Here is a 15,050-nt window from a genome sequence, read left to right as displayed (position 1 = left end):
CCAGCCCCGTGCAGGCAAACGGGGGTCTTCAGCTTGTCAGGAAATCTGCTTGACCAACACTAAAGGACAGCTTAACCCCTATAGCCCAGGGCACCAGTGTGCAGCCCTTGGGGAGCTTCTTGGTGTAGATCACGTCAACAGCTATGCAGGCACTCACTGGGAGATCTTTTTTGATGAGAAAACAGCTTCTGCAACACAAAAAGTGCCTGTTGGAAAACAGGGATGCTGCTGACAAGAAATGATGTTTTGTTGGAGGTGAACTAGAATGGAGCGTTTTGCTTCAGCTGCCTCGAAATTTTTCATTTTAGTTGACTTCAGCATCAAAATGAACTTTCCCGAAAAGGCCTCTCTTCTTTCCTGTGCATGGGGCTTGCGGCTGAGCTGCATTTACTGAGAACAACGTGGACCTTGCCCAAACTTTATGGGAGCTGGGCAGAGCTCCCAGGGAGCACAGTCCAGAGGAGAAAATGGGACCCAAACCCAAGGAAAGGCGCTGCCTACTTTAACGTTAAGCAGACTTGAAACAAAACATTTCATGTCAGTTCAACAAATTAAAACAAAACATTTCTACCTAAGAAATGTCAAAATGCTTCACTTTGATCCAAAAAATGTCAAAACAGAACACGGAGACGTTTCTGAACGTGGCTGTTTTAATTCCAGGAAACAATTTTTTTCCTATTTTTTTGCCCCAGTTTGTTCTGTTCTGGAAAACAGAAGCAGAAATTCAAAATTTTGCATAGCTCTGCTTAGAGCCATTTATCACAATAGGAGCCAATATTGCCTATCCACACATGTACACACAGTACATCCACTGTGTTTTTCAGTGGCACCCCCAGAACTCTGTCTGGACTGGTTTCACCACCCATCTAGCTGCCAGATCTCCAAACCCATGACTGGAGGATGCCCTTCAGTCTGCAGGAGGTCCCAAGTGTCTGGGTGTACCCAGTACAAGTGCGCTGACAAACACAAGTGGTGGCTGTCCACAGGGTACCCTAAAAACAGGGTACACACTACCATCACCACAGGGTTCACACACAACCCAGTCTACTTTAGAGTCCTCCCACCCTCAGCCACAAAGGCACGGGGTTTGGTCTGACACATTTCGGACCTCATAGTTTGGTGCCAATGTGAATAGCGAGGAATTGTTTTGAATAATTCCCTGCTTTGGGGAGCAATGCTAAAAAAAGCGCTTACTGAAAGAGAAGAGGGAGGGGTGTGAGAATTTCACAACTTTAGTATAATTTGACCAGTGATCTTCATTTATATTGCTGAGGATTATGGATCCCATCCCCTAAGCATGGTTAAAAGCACACTGATATGGAGAAAGGTGACACACTCCCAATCACACACTACATGCCCAAGGTGGATCCACAGGTCTATTTTCACCTCAGTAGGTGTAATCCTAACACTACATCTAGTAACAGTTCGATGACTTTGCGCGGACACGACTCACAGTGTTCTTGCCCTCCAGCTGAAGGATGCAAACGTGACTGCCTGTGTCACCCACCCCTTGGAGAAAGTGCTCCCACCTCTCTGCCAGGTAACAGCCAAAACAGGGAATGAAGTCTTCCCTGTGCTAAGCCCCGCCAAAGCTTTTTAGCTGTTCTGTGTTTCCCATATGCTTGGGATAGCCCTGTTTTTCCCAAAAGCTAAAAGACAGCCTAAATCATCTTTTGCATTTATTTTGAACAGTCTTTCAGTGTTGATTTCCTCTCCATCATATACCCCAGACGGGGTCCCATGATGCCAAGGGGTGACGTGTCCACGTGTGGGTAGGCCATGGCTCTCTTGCACAGGTGGGATAGTTGACATGGCCAGACTAGCCATGTCTACCTTAGCCCTCTGGACCAAACTGGCCAGGAATGGGGCTCCATACTCCTCTTCTGCCAGACTCTCAGCACCCATTGCTTAGGTTTCCCTGCCACAGACCAGACTCTCCCTGGTGCCTTCATCTGGGGGAACATTTCTGTATCTTGGTCTCTTCCTTATTGGGGGAAAATCTTTTAAATATTTCCCAGTAGGCATTACTGCAAAAGCAACAACTCTCATCACTCTTGGACATACACTATTGCACCAGGAGATATATTTCTCTCGTTTTGTATAAATAACCCCTAATAATTCATTCTGCTAATTCTCCAATTCTCTCCAACTTTTCCAAATTCATTCACCCTCTAAGCATGTAAAAATAAACTGCAGGAACAATTCTTATTGCATCTACGGCTAAACAAACTCTCTTGGGTTCCACTGTTACCCAAACAGTACCCTCCGGACTCGTTCCCTGTGGGTTGGCAGTAGCTCAGCGCTTGCAGGCTCTCTCAGAGGCTTGGATCTGATGCAAAATCAGTCTTCTTGCTGAGACCTTGCAGTGTCTTCACGAGGCTCCTGCAAAAACCTAAAAGAACATCCAGAAGGCCTTATCCATCACCAGGCTGTCCTGGGCTGCAAGAGGAGAGTGGATCTGAAATGGGATGGCTTCCAGGTGATGATTGTTCCCACCTCCCAGGAACAGCTTGCAGCAGCCTTGCCAGTTGCCGGGATGCATCCCTAAATATAGGAAGGTTTTAAGCTTTCAAATGTGATGTGATTAAGAGATCTTCCTTTTAGGGATAAAAGTGTAGTGACATTTCATGGAAGCAGTATATCACCTTTGAGAACCAAGGCATGCATTGTTTTAAAAACAAAAGATAATAAGATAAAATGAAGACTAACCACAGGAACAGAGGAAATCGGCATGTCGGTTATGTTCCAAAAGTCTCCCCAGTGAGGCTTCAAATGTGCTCTGTTGCCATCATCCCCCTTGAAGATTATTTCAAGGCTGTACTAATATGCAGATCATGAGTGTGGCTGTTACCATGGGCACGTATCTAATCAAATGGTGCCTAATTATGTATATTACCCAATTTGGCACTTGGAGAGCACTTCAGTCATGATTCTTCTGCTTGTCTGACAAATAACATGATTATTCAGTAGGCTGCATATGTTTTAATGTTGCGTTTTTGTTCTTTGATAAGAAACTGTCTAGCTAACCAAAAGTTCTTTTCACTTGCAAAGGCATAGCTAATATTAGCAACCAGATTCAATTCATTATGTTTAATAAGCTAATAAATATATTTAGGACTCTTTGTGCTATGCTCAGTCACCTTTAGAAAACACTTCATCATTAATCACCAGAAATGAAATGGTCTTTTTTTTTCAAGGATGAGAGCACTTTAAAATCTTCAGTTTAAGATCATAAATTATGATACAATTTACTTTAAAAATAGATTTAAAAATTAATGCTTTTCTTTAGCTTTAAAATTGAAAACAGATTTTTTATATAGGTCTCAGATTTATGGGAGAAGCAAGGAATTTTTCAGGAACATGTGAGAAATAAGTTGGCGATGCTCATTCTTATACCCTCGCTATATGCAAAAAATGTAAAAGATTGCTGCTTCTATTGCTGCTACGATGCTCCCTGGCACAAGCAGAAAACAAGGCTTTTCCTGTGACATCCATGGACAGAAGGAGATTGCCAGCAGAAGGACAGTGGGATGGGTAGTGACGAAGGCTGCAGAGCTGATGAGCTGTGCTTTAAATCGCGACAAGTTGGGAGCCTGTCAGACTTGGGTCAGGAGGATTCAAGCTTTTGAGGACATGAACGATCCTACCTGCACAGGTACTGCTACATATAGCATCTTGCTTTTCTTCTCTGTCTTTCTGCCAACTCTTTACTCGCATAATTTTATCCTAAGTATATCTGAGGAAAGGACAGAGAAAGGCACCTCTGGAATTTGCCCCTACCCCATGTTGTTTTACCTTCCATCCCCATCACACCCACACAGCCACCAGGAGAAGGACACACAGTCATCGGGAGAACCTGCCAGTTTGAGCAGCCTCTTCCTTCCCGCTCTTCCATGCACTGAGTGGATAACATGAGGAGAAAGAGAGCTTGTAAATCACCAGGTGACCAGAAACATACCACCTTCCATGCTTTTCTTCCTACAACAAGGATTCCTCCAGTCTGCAAGAGACAAATATGCGAAGTGTGGAGTTAAGGTGGTGGGTACAGGAATAAAGCGAACTGTTGAGCTGCAGGGGAACTGATGTAACAGAATAGGAAACCACCCATAGGAAACCACCCAAACTACGAGGTGTCTAGTTAAGACTAACAGTAGAAAAGTGTGATCTACCAGAAACAGTAATGACTACATAAGACATGGCAAGAGGACTGAGGAAGTACCCAACAGGATAAGCCACGTGATGTCCAGATGACAGATCACCGATACAAGCACAAGTCATAGCAGGCTGACTTTGGTGGACCCAGTTGCTGACCAGAGAGAAGATGAGGACCCTCTGCACTTGCAGCCTCAGTGTGGATGGGTGAAAGACCCCCCAGATCAGCACCAGTTGCCCACTGTCATCAGCACGGGTACCCTGCCCCGATCACCAGTTGGGTGGTCTGCGAGGGCACGACTTACCTGGTGCGGCCATGCTGTGTTGAGAGGTGGTCGTCCTGCTCCAGCCAGTCAATAAGCATGTGAACGAGCCAGTATGATTTGTGTTGGTATGGCTGTCACCTTAATGCTTAGGTTAGATGTCATTTGTGTATAATTGAAGCATTAGTAGTAAAACATGTTGTAGTAGTTGGAATATGGGTATCCTAGTAAAGGATGGGATCATATCATTCAATATTCCCTGTGTTGATCATTATCTGATTCAGCCAGCAGTCCCCATGCAAATCAATCTTGAAGTTCCCAGCTTCAGCTGCTCTGTGACACCAGGCACCACACAGCCTCCCCTCCCTCTCCCAGCCCCCACATCATTAAAAATAATTAAACTCTTGTCCCATGGTGTCCAGGTGTCACAAGACACCTGGTAAGTCTCACCTCTAACTACCCGCTCAGCTGTGCTGGAGTAGCAACACTGCAGATGCTGCCTGTGGGGCTCAGCCCACTCCCACCGAAGCACTGGGTAAGCTGCTGGCAGGGCACCCCCAGCTCTGCTCGGCTTCCCAGGGCACAGTAGGGAGCTGCAAGTTAATCAGCAGTGCCCCGACGCAGGTCAGCACACCCAGCTATCTGTATTTTCCCTTGTTTGTCATTTTCCATCAGCCTCCGTTTTCCTCCAAATCTCTTTGGTGTACCAATTAATCCAGAGGGTTTTCATTTACTCGGGCCGTCCAAACCAGCAATACACGAATACCCCCCACAATCACTGCCAACAGCTCGTAATACATTTTAACTGCTCCTTGGCCTTTGATGTGTTAGCCTTCTGGGCAACATTATCATTACCCTTTATATACCTCCGTAGATGAATGCAGCGCTGCACAGCGGCTCGCATATGCTAAGTGCAAGCTAGGGTTTGTTTGTGTCTGAAATACAGTGCATCGTCCTAAGAACTGTGCAAAAATTGTGCCGTCTTTGCTAGCAAAACCCTGAACAAGCCCAAAATAAACATCAGTAATAGCCTGGGCTCTGGAGAGCCTAATTGCAAAGTGGATGTGCAAATATAGGAAGGAACAGGACAAACCAAAAGAGGTACTTTCCTAGGGAGAAGCCTTAGTGAGAGAAAGGAGTTCTGATAGAGTCCCAAAGTGTGGGCACCATGTCAGGTTAAACAGATAGCGTGCCTTGCACACATGCACGTGCTGGAAGTAAAAACACCATTCTAGCTGAAGCATCAGTTACAGCCAAATTCAGAAAAATATAATGGGCCATTTTTAGGGAGCCAAGGGCATTGCAGTCCCACATTCAGGCATTTTTCACAACTTTGGAGCCATTTATGGTTTTGAGGGCTCTCTTAATGGAAATAGTTACAATTGCATTTCTCAGGGAACATAAATCATGATGGGTGGCGTCAGCCTGACAATTTGGAAGGGTGCTCAGCCTGGCTAGGAAAATGTGAAAACATTGAAAGCCCTGACAACTTAGTTGGAGATGGTACAGGTTAACCAAGGGTGTTCCACAGTGGCCACATGACTCACAGGTGCTTCCAATAGGGGGTGGAGAAACAAGCTCCCTGTAATAAGCTATTTTTGTGGGAAATTATGGGTACACAATGTTAACAAGAGTGTGCATAGTGGGACCAGTGGGAGGTAGAGCAAAGTCATTTATAAGGAGAGTTGTCAGAGTCCCTGAGCCCAGCCAGTGAGGGAGGAGATCCTGGCCTTGCCCAGCCAGGCTGTAGCCTCTGAACTTTTCTACTGGTCTTGCCCTCTTCTCTTACAAAACATGATAAATGGCTCCCCCAGTCTCCATGGTCATCCTATAACTGCAGAACATCGTTGCCCTCCTGATTATATTTTTTGCCCTGCGGATTATGTTTTATTTCTTATAATTCAAAACTATCTTTGATTGAGAAGGCCAAAGCATAATTTCCCTGTGGCAGGCATCATTCTGCAAGGGACGCACTGGGCTGTGGCCCCACAGCAAAGAGCCTGGTGTAGTGAGCATGGCCAGCCCCCAAACCCACCAGTTCTGCAAGGAACTAGTGCTGGATTAAACTAGGACTACCCCAAAAAGCTGGGAGGGGGCAGAAAAAGAGGCTGCTTGCAGCATGTTCCTGCATCCGTCCCTAAAATAGGAATGAGCCCTTCCCCACTTCCCCTGAAAGCACTGGGGGATAAATAGATCACAGAGAGGAGCTATCAAAATGGGTCCGGGGAGACCTGGTTTCAAGCAGGGCTTGGGATGCTTAACAATAGGCTGCCATTTTGGAGCAGCTAAAGCACAGGGTGCTCTTGACGACGTGGTGGAAAACACTGTCACAGGGTACGACCCTTGCTTGCAAAATAAACGGGCCCCTGAGAGTTCATTGTGCAGTGGCTGCTGACGTGCAAAGCTAGCACTGAAAAACATAAACTGTGCTTTCTAAAAATATAAGAGAGCAGTGCCCACGGGAGGGTGGCTCACAGCAGGAGAAACAGAGGGAAGAGATCAATGTTGTCACCGCACCCCGGTGGGATTTTCGGTATGGCACCATGCCTTTCCGTGCCCCACTAGGAGCAGGGTCACGCTGGGGACCCCCACTCACAGGGCCCACCACACCATGCAAACAAGGCCCCAAAGGGAAGAGGCCCTTCCCTTCATGAGCCCTCAGGGGAGATTGCATGCCTCCAGCAAGTTCTGGAGATAACCCTCCAAGCCAAGCTGTTGGTTTGCAGAGGAGGACTCTGGCTGTCACTCAGTGGGGGACAAGGTGTCTTCCTGCCCCGATTACCTCCCCGGGTCCTTCCCTGGCAGGACAGCGGACTTCGAGGCCTCGGAGTGGTTCTGCTGCCTGGCAGATCTGAAGCAAGTGGCCAGATGCACCCACGCAGGGCAGCCCGGCGTCTGCTGCTGGGGCGATCCCAGCCACCACCACCTCCGGCTGCACTTCCCAAGCCCCCAGAGATGGAGAAGACTCTGCAGCCACAGGAGAGGTCAGCCAAGAAAGAGGGGCAGAAATGGTTAAAGTAGCTGGGAAATGAAATTCCCAGTAGAAAAACATGATCTGGGCAGAGAAAAGCATCCTTTCCAGCACCGCCAACCCCACATACTCCAGAGAATCACATCTTTAAAATCACAAGGGTTTTTGTTCTGTTTTTTAAAGAAAATTACAAATGTTTGAGCTTTTCCTAATTGCGCTCTGGTTTCTTGAACTTTATGATCACATTTTCAAATTTTTCTCCGAATCCCTGAGGGCTACAAACTTCTACATTTTTATTATAAAATAAAGTTGAGAAGCTCACCTAATGCCCACAGCTTTGGGGCAAACAGCAAAGATCAAAAGACTTACACTAAAATGAGGAGAATAGGAAATACTGGAGATCTCAAGAATGAACACCCTGCAGTCTCTTACCATTTTTTTTCCAGTGTTGCACAAAAAACTTTTAGAAGATATTTTGCTGTTTTAACAAACATCACATTGCTTAAGTACTTTATTTGCCAGCATGAAGAGCAGGTCTTCAGTGACAGTTTGCCTCTGAGAGCAATGTTGCTTGCAGCCAAGGGCTGCAAAAGAATCAAAACTGAGGCTGCTGTCCCAGGCGAAGGGGACCAGAGGACCACAGTTTCCAAGAGCATGTTGCGTGCTCAGGGTTTGCTGCTGTTCACGGAGCAGGGAAGGTTGGGAAACGTTATGCAAGGTCAAACCCAGACCTGACCTTCCTCCATCTTTAGCCTGATCCATACAGAAACTTAATGCCCAAAAAGGGCAGGTGGGTGCAATCCAACTTACTTTCTTCATCTCCGAAGGCTCTGAAAGAACTGCCATATGTCTTCACAGAGATACCTGTGTCATGGGGCAGATAGACTGTGGTAAATATATCAGCCTGTAAAGAGCTCAGTGATCCTCCAAGATTAAAGGCTGACATGAGTGCAGACTCACTATCGTGCCTTTTGAAAAGATCTGGCTTGTAACAGCCTAATTATCGATTGCTGCCCTTCAGAGAATGTAATACCCTCTTTTGCACTGATCCTGTTAGCTTTATTTACCGTAACACTTGCTGAAACATCCTTTTGTAGCGATAATAGCTTCCTTTGGTTGCTGTCAGAATGAACAAATGGAAATAAAAACATGCCACTAATAATCGTGTCCTACTCTAATTAAAGCAAGACAAAAGCATTGCGCTGCTGGGTTTGGCTCGCCATTGACCGAGTACTTGGACAAGCCTGAGCACAGGGGCTGACCACAGGAACGCCAATAACTGAAAGACAACGGTGCCTAATGCATCAGTGGAACTCAAAGCCACAAGGTTTCCACCAGCCCAGAAACTCAGCAAAACATCCAGGAGGACAAGGAATACGTTTGGTGCCCAGACTGGGATCCAGCTGCCTGGAGATGCTGCTCTCGGCAGACCTCAGCCCACGTGGGCCTAAGGAGCTGCAAAAGGTGAAGGCAGATGGGTAAAGCACACAAATAAGTAAAGGTTTTTCAACAGTCCTCTGGAACTTTTCATGATCCATTCTGCACCATGCAGAAAGGCCAATGGCTCAGTTCAGGCACAAGGCAACAGGACTTTAGCAGGATGGTGGAGAAGAGGCAGGAATTTGCTTGCCTGTGTCCTACAGCAGGGGTAAGCAAGGAAATAGGTCCAGCTCTCTTCCTCTGCAAGCGAGCACCATAAGCTTTGCACAGCCTGTCTCTTCAGGCTGAATCAGGGTCCCATCTCAATGGGTGCAAGTTGAAGAAAAAGGGGACAAAATAAGTGGGGGGAAAAAAAAGACCTAAAGTCCCCCCAAATCCAAACTAAAAAGCAGTGGCATAACCACATCACTGAGTGCCCACAGAGCTTGCCCTGTAAACAAACAGGTGACCATATCCTAGTACTGCTGTACACCCAGATGTGTATTTAGGATTACTCTACTGATTGTGGATCATGCAAGACCTTGGCCAGTAGTCCAGGACTGACCCAGGGCTGGCCAGGCTTCAAACACCCCTTGGGACATTGTTTCAGGTGCCCCACCTCAGCTGCAGTGCTGCTTTGTGAAACCCTGCTGTCCCCCATGCCTGCTCGGGGTGCTCCCTCGGGCTGGCACACTCGGGGCTCCCCAGTGTGCTCTGGGAGCTGGGCTTTCACACCAGCCTTTCTGGGGCTGCTGAGAATTGAAGCAGGCTTAAAAGAAAACCCTTCTGTAGCAAGAATGTGCTATGGTCATCTCTTACTAAGCTCAGATTGCTTCAGGATCTTTCCCCACTGCTTTTTCCATGCGGGATACGGTGATAAAGCAGGGAGATAAAGCAGGGAGCAAGATCTAGACCAACACCAGCCATCCCCTCAACGACTTTCTTGGACCTGAGCCTCATGAACAAGTGCAGTCTGGCTGCTGCAGCCACTTCTGCCTCTTGGGGAGCTCTTCGCTGCTAAGCAAGCTACCATGACCTCTTCTTGAAGCTCCTAATATGCCTGTGAGAGAGACAGAAGTCTGACCTTCTAATATGCACAGTCTACAGCTTCTCTGCAAAGTCCATGAGTAATCACAAGAGGAAGAGAGAAGAGAGACAAGGTCACCTCCAGGCACCGCAGTCAGTGATGCAAGGATGCCGAAGGAGCAGAGAAGAACCTGGCAAAGCCACGGGCTCCACAGTGGCAACACAGTTTTCCTCCTGTAGCCCTGTAACTCCAGTGTCAACTTGGTCCTACAAGGTCAAGTATGCACTTAAACATAGCTCTGTTTTAAACTGCATTACTTAAATCATGTTTTTTTCTTTTTGGTTTCCAAAAAAGAGATTTTTCCTCCTCATGCTGGGATGGATGGTGGCCAAAGGCATTACAACAGAGTGGTGGGACAAGAGGATATGGGTATCAGCATGTCGACAGGTAATTACCCAAACTGATTTGCAGGTGAGGATTAAAGTTTCCAGACCACTAAAGCTGCTTGGTTGCTAGCTGGAGCATTGTCTCAGCAGCTCAAGGATGGTCTCCAGAGCTATGTCAAGACCTAGGCTTTGCTGGCATCCCACTGACACCTGCAAATGCACTGAGGAGCATGGGATGCTCTCTTCTGGCACTGTGGACACGCTGCAAGGGAATCCCCAGCTCTCCCACTGAGCCCTCACACGCAGGCACCAAGTTGGGTGGCTCTGCTGCACTGCTGCTCTGTGCCTGCTGGAGAAGTCTCCCATACAGCCACCTGGGGACTGATTTCTAAGATTAAACTCTGGCAGTAGTTTCCATGCCTTCTCCTTGACATGGAGATTTCTTTCCCTTATCAAGGCAATTTGACTGCACTTCAGATGGGAGCTTGGGAAGCAACAGGAGGGGAAAGACTGGGTGGTAAGTCTGCCTTTTCATAGACCTCCTGGTTCTCCCCTGGGGTTTGTGTAAGGGTCTTGGACTCCTTCAGTAATCCTTGGCTGTTCCTGATCACCCTATTTCTTACTTCTCACTTTCCTAACCATCTCCTTCATTAAATCTTCATATTCCTCATGGAGGAAGGAGGGCTAGTTCATGTCACTAATGGAACAGTTTAAGCTACAGAGTTAGAAATCGAGCACAATCTACCTAATGAAATTATTTTAAAATGTAAGCTTTGATACAAATGAAGCACACTTACCTCAGCTCAAGGTGCAATTGTTCTTCACAGGTGTACGGCATGCACAGCTGAAAGCTGGGCAAGGGACTAGGAAACCTTCTGCTGCCCATATCAGCTCTCCCAAGCTCATGCCAAAGGGGCTTTTCACCTGAGCCAGAGAGAACATAGCATTTTCTGAATAGTCATCACCCTGCAAAGATCAGAAGAACAGCAGGCAAGGCTCGTTTCTCCCATGAAGCTAAGAGCAATAGCCAAGGCTGTATGGATCGGATACAGGCTTAAGGAAGGTCCTGCTGGCCTGCCAACAGCATTTTACCAAAATTTCAATGAAACTTAAGCTGTCAAATTTTTATGAAGCTGTCTTTGACATCTGGTCCCTAAGGAAATGAAACAGTCAAGATTAACTAGACCCACTAATTATGTAGTTAACAAGTGACTACAGTAGACAATAAACAATATGTCTTTTTCTACAGGGAAAAATAAGCATCACGGACATGAACACACTTCCTTCTGTGGAGTTCCCCCAAAAAAATGTCCACCCTCAAGATGAACCTGCTCCAGTACCATGCTGACACCCTTCCTGCAAGCAAGGGCAAAAGCCAGAACCACCCTCTGTATCTGGGAATGTGGGTTGCCTGCCGGTGCTCCCCCTCAACCCATGCAAGGGACCCCCTCCCATCAGCAGGGGCTTCTACCCTAAACCTGCAGACTGCTCCCTGACAAGGGAAAACAGAGCCTCTCCCACATATCACCACGTTGCACTGGCTGCTACAAGCACTTTAGAGGAAATCCAGCAGCCATCACAGCAGCCAGACATCCACGGCAACCTGTTTGTTAACTGTAAAAATCACCCCTCTCAGGAAGTAGAGCAATAGCAACACTACTGAAAGGATGGGGCAGGACCCATCCTGCCACCAAGACCCTTTGGCACTTCATGATGCTGGTGGAAAGCCTCACTCTAGAAGTTAGGAGGAAGAGGCCAGGTACTGAAACGTTGGCCTCTGGCTGAAGTGCCTCACTCATGCTCTTGAGAGTGGCTTTCCTTTCTTGAGAGCTCCCCACTGCTGCTCTCAAGAGGCATAAGCAATGCCCACCTGGCCAGCAAGGTCAAATTTAAAATCACTTCCCTAAAACGGAGAATAGGCATCGTAGTAAGCTCGTTTTTCACTGCTGACCAACCGAAGTGTGCTGCAGCTGACACTGCCAAGTCCTCTCCGGGCCTCTGGATGGGATGAAGCCCTCAGTAAAATCGCAGGAGGGTGCACTGTCCCCTCCTCTGGCTGTTTAAAATAAGTGTCACTAAACCAGACAGATGCTGGCGCTGTGTCTCAGCAGGCACTAATTTAGCCCATACGGAGTGCTCTTACATCATTTGTTCTGGGCAGAGCTTAATTGCAAAATTAATTATTTTCCTATCAAACAAAATTATATAAGGGGGTAGTCATGGGATTTTTAAGCCTGATGGTGCTAAACAGGATTTGAATAAATAAAAACAACTTTGGCTCCTGTCTGCACTCAGAACCACTAAGAGAGTAGTGCTGCCAGGGCAGGGAGCCAGCAAATGCCCGGCGGTGGGGGACAGGGCACGGCTGCCAGCAGGAAGGCAGGCACGCACGGTCCCAGCCGCCCCGATGTGGGGTGATGGGATGGGGCCCCCATCCGTGCCAGGGTGCCACAGCAGACACAGCTTGGCAGTGAACCATGGATCGCTCCGCTGCTCATCTCCGGCAGCTGCAGGAGGTCTCCAGGGTGTGCTGCTGGTATCATGGCAGGGCTTCCAGCCCCGCTGCAGGCAGCCAGCAGGACGGTGCAGAGCTGGGGGAGCCTCTCCAGCCCCCTTTGCCCTGTCCCACTCCAGATGTGCCCCTTCCCCGTGGCACACAAGGTGGTAGCCATCCCCAATATGGAGCTGGCATGGCAACATGATGGCACCTGGCATAGGGGTGAGGAGAGGGGAGTGTGGCCATCACCGTGGCATCAAGCTACAGCTGCCCTGGCCAACGGTATGAGCCCAGCTTGCGCCCAGATTGCTCCACACCAGGTGATGAGTGGTTTGCATGTCAAGACAAGCTTGTCCAATTTGTTCTTGTTTCTGACCCTATTGCAGCAGGCTCACTGGGCTGCATCCTCAAATGATGGCAAAAGTAAAAAAACCATGGATAGGACCAAAACTGTGGTGTGGGAGAGCCCCAGCTGGTACAAGTCATGATTGTCCCTGCAGAAGCCCTCCCTCTTCAAGCCCGAGGGACACTCTAGCGCAGTACCTGCCATGTGGGCAGGGCTGTGGTGGGCAAATGGCCTCAAAAGCACACAGAAATGAGCAAATTGATTAGCCAGGCACATAACTGTACAGAAAGAAAACCTCACCTGAGCAGAATATGGGCACCAGATGCCAAGGTCTTGTCTCGGATTGTGGGCCAACATAGTGTGAAGTCTGGCACAAATAAGTCACCACTGCTCTTATCAGGCATGTCTGCTGAAGTATGGCCTTTGGGTAACAACTGGGCTGAGCTTGAGTTACACTGAATTCTGTAAAAACACAGAAGAAATGACAATCCGAGCTGCAAACTGGAAAACTGGACCTCTGTTCCCCACCAGTGAAAGGGGCACGTGAGCCATTGCATATTTATCCAGTGAACTTATGAGGCTGCATTATGAAAGCATGAAACACTGACTCCTTCGGGGTCTTTAAAAAAAAAAAAAGAAACAAAAACCAAACAAACCCAAAAAAGTCCACAACACAGCTCATTTTGTGCTCCTACAGGAAGTCTGCAAACTTGTATCTCCTTTAAATATCTCCTTTAATGCTTCACGTTTGTCAAGCATCCTGCAATGCCTTTTGTATTAGACCATATCTCTGAATTTCAGAGGATCTGGCTTAATAAAAACCATCTAAGTGATGGCACCTATGGTGAGACTTTGTTGTTTTATGAGGTCTTTTATCCCGAGAGAGCAACCAGGCTCTGGGCATGCAACCACTGCCCTCAAGTGGCACGAGCTGTGCAGGCCCTTTCAGGCAGCTCCTTGGCTTTACACAGAGCAAGGGCACAGGCAAAGGCCTTTGCGCTGGGAGCAAGCTGTTTGAGGAGGATATTTGGGGCATGAGGGGGGGAAGAAAAGACCATTTAAATAACATCTAGAAATTTACCTTTTAAGAACTGAGCCTAGAAAATGGTCAAAAGAAGGAAAAGGCACGCTTTGCCTAGGGGTGAAACTAGGGGCTCTTTGCCGAGCAGGCGGCTCCTCTGAGGCCAAAGCCTCCTCTGAGCCGAGGTAGACGACGTGGCCATCAGGTCAGGAGCAGCCTGTCGCAGGCTACCAGCAGCATGCCGTGCGCCACCGGGCCCCACTGCCTCCCTGCTCCTTCCTCCAGCCATGCTCCTCAGTGGTCCCAGCTCCCACCGCAGCAAGCGGTGGCTTTAGAGCTGAGATGCGGCTCTTCGGCCATGTCTGAACGCAAACCCCCAGCTGCAGTGCCTGTGTAAAACAACTGGATGTCCCAGCATGAATCAGGGTGAAATAACGATCCTAATTTATTCTGCTTCTCTTGACCAGTCTCTCCTGTGGCTCCCGTGGCATTTCCTGTGTTAACTACTGGGAACCAGCAGGAATGCTTGACGAGCAAACAACTAGCAGGCATTTTTTTAATTACTGGGGTAGTTGAAACATTCTTCTACAGCCCTGCAAAGACAAAGAGCGAGAGCATTACAACGTTGTCATTTGAAAACCCTGAGCTGCACTGAGATTGTGGGGAGGTCCGTGCATTGCCTAAGCTTTATAAATGCTTAATTGTTGGACTTGACCCTTCTCGCATCTTCTGACAAGATTCAGCGTACAGCTAAAAGGCAAACACAGTGAAAAGAAGCATTCCCTCAGGAAGGCTAGGGATCTGCGGGAGAAAAACCAGGAGGGATGGAGGGAAAGAGAGAAGGAGTTGCGGTGGGCTTTGCCCCTGTGTTTTCTCCTAATTCCTATGGGCCTTGCCCATGTGCTACTTGGGCAGCCCTTACTCGTGCCTGGAAACGCCCAAGGAAAAATGAAATACAGTCAGTATGG

At 47.9% G+C, this 15,050-nt stretch overlaps 1 long non-coding RNA gene across 1 annotated transcript; it reads right to left on the bottom strand.

Moving 5' to 3' along the window:
- Positions 1-1,014: 1,014 nt before the first annotated feature.
- LOC142602051 (uncharacterized) lies at positions 1,015-14,854 on the bottom strand. Its single transcript, XR_012835696.1, has 4 exons — positions 14,143-14,854; positions 13,362-13,523; positions 11,016-11,142; positions 1,015-4,000 (listed from the first exon to the last, which is right to left on the bottom strand). It is a non-coding gene; the product is annotated as an uncharacterized LOC142602051 (long non-coding RNA).
- Between the last annotated feature and the right edge of the window lie 196 nt (positions 14,855-15,050).

This window comes from Balearica regulorum, chromosome 5, assembly GCF_011004875.1.
Source record: "Balearica regulorum gibbericeps isolate bBalReg1 chromosome 5, bBalReg1.pri, whole genome shotgun sequence".
Lineage (NCBI taxonomy): Eukaryota > Metazoa > Chordata > Aves > Gruiformes > Gruidae > Balearica > Balearica regulorum.
Note: the sequence above shows the minus strand (reverse complement) of the source record. Positions and strands in the feature narration are given on the sequence as shown.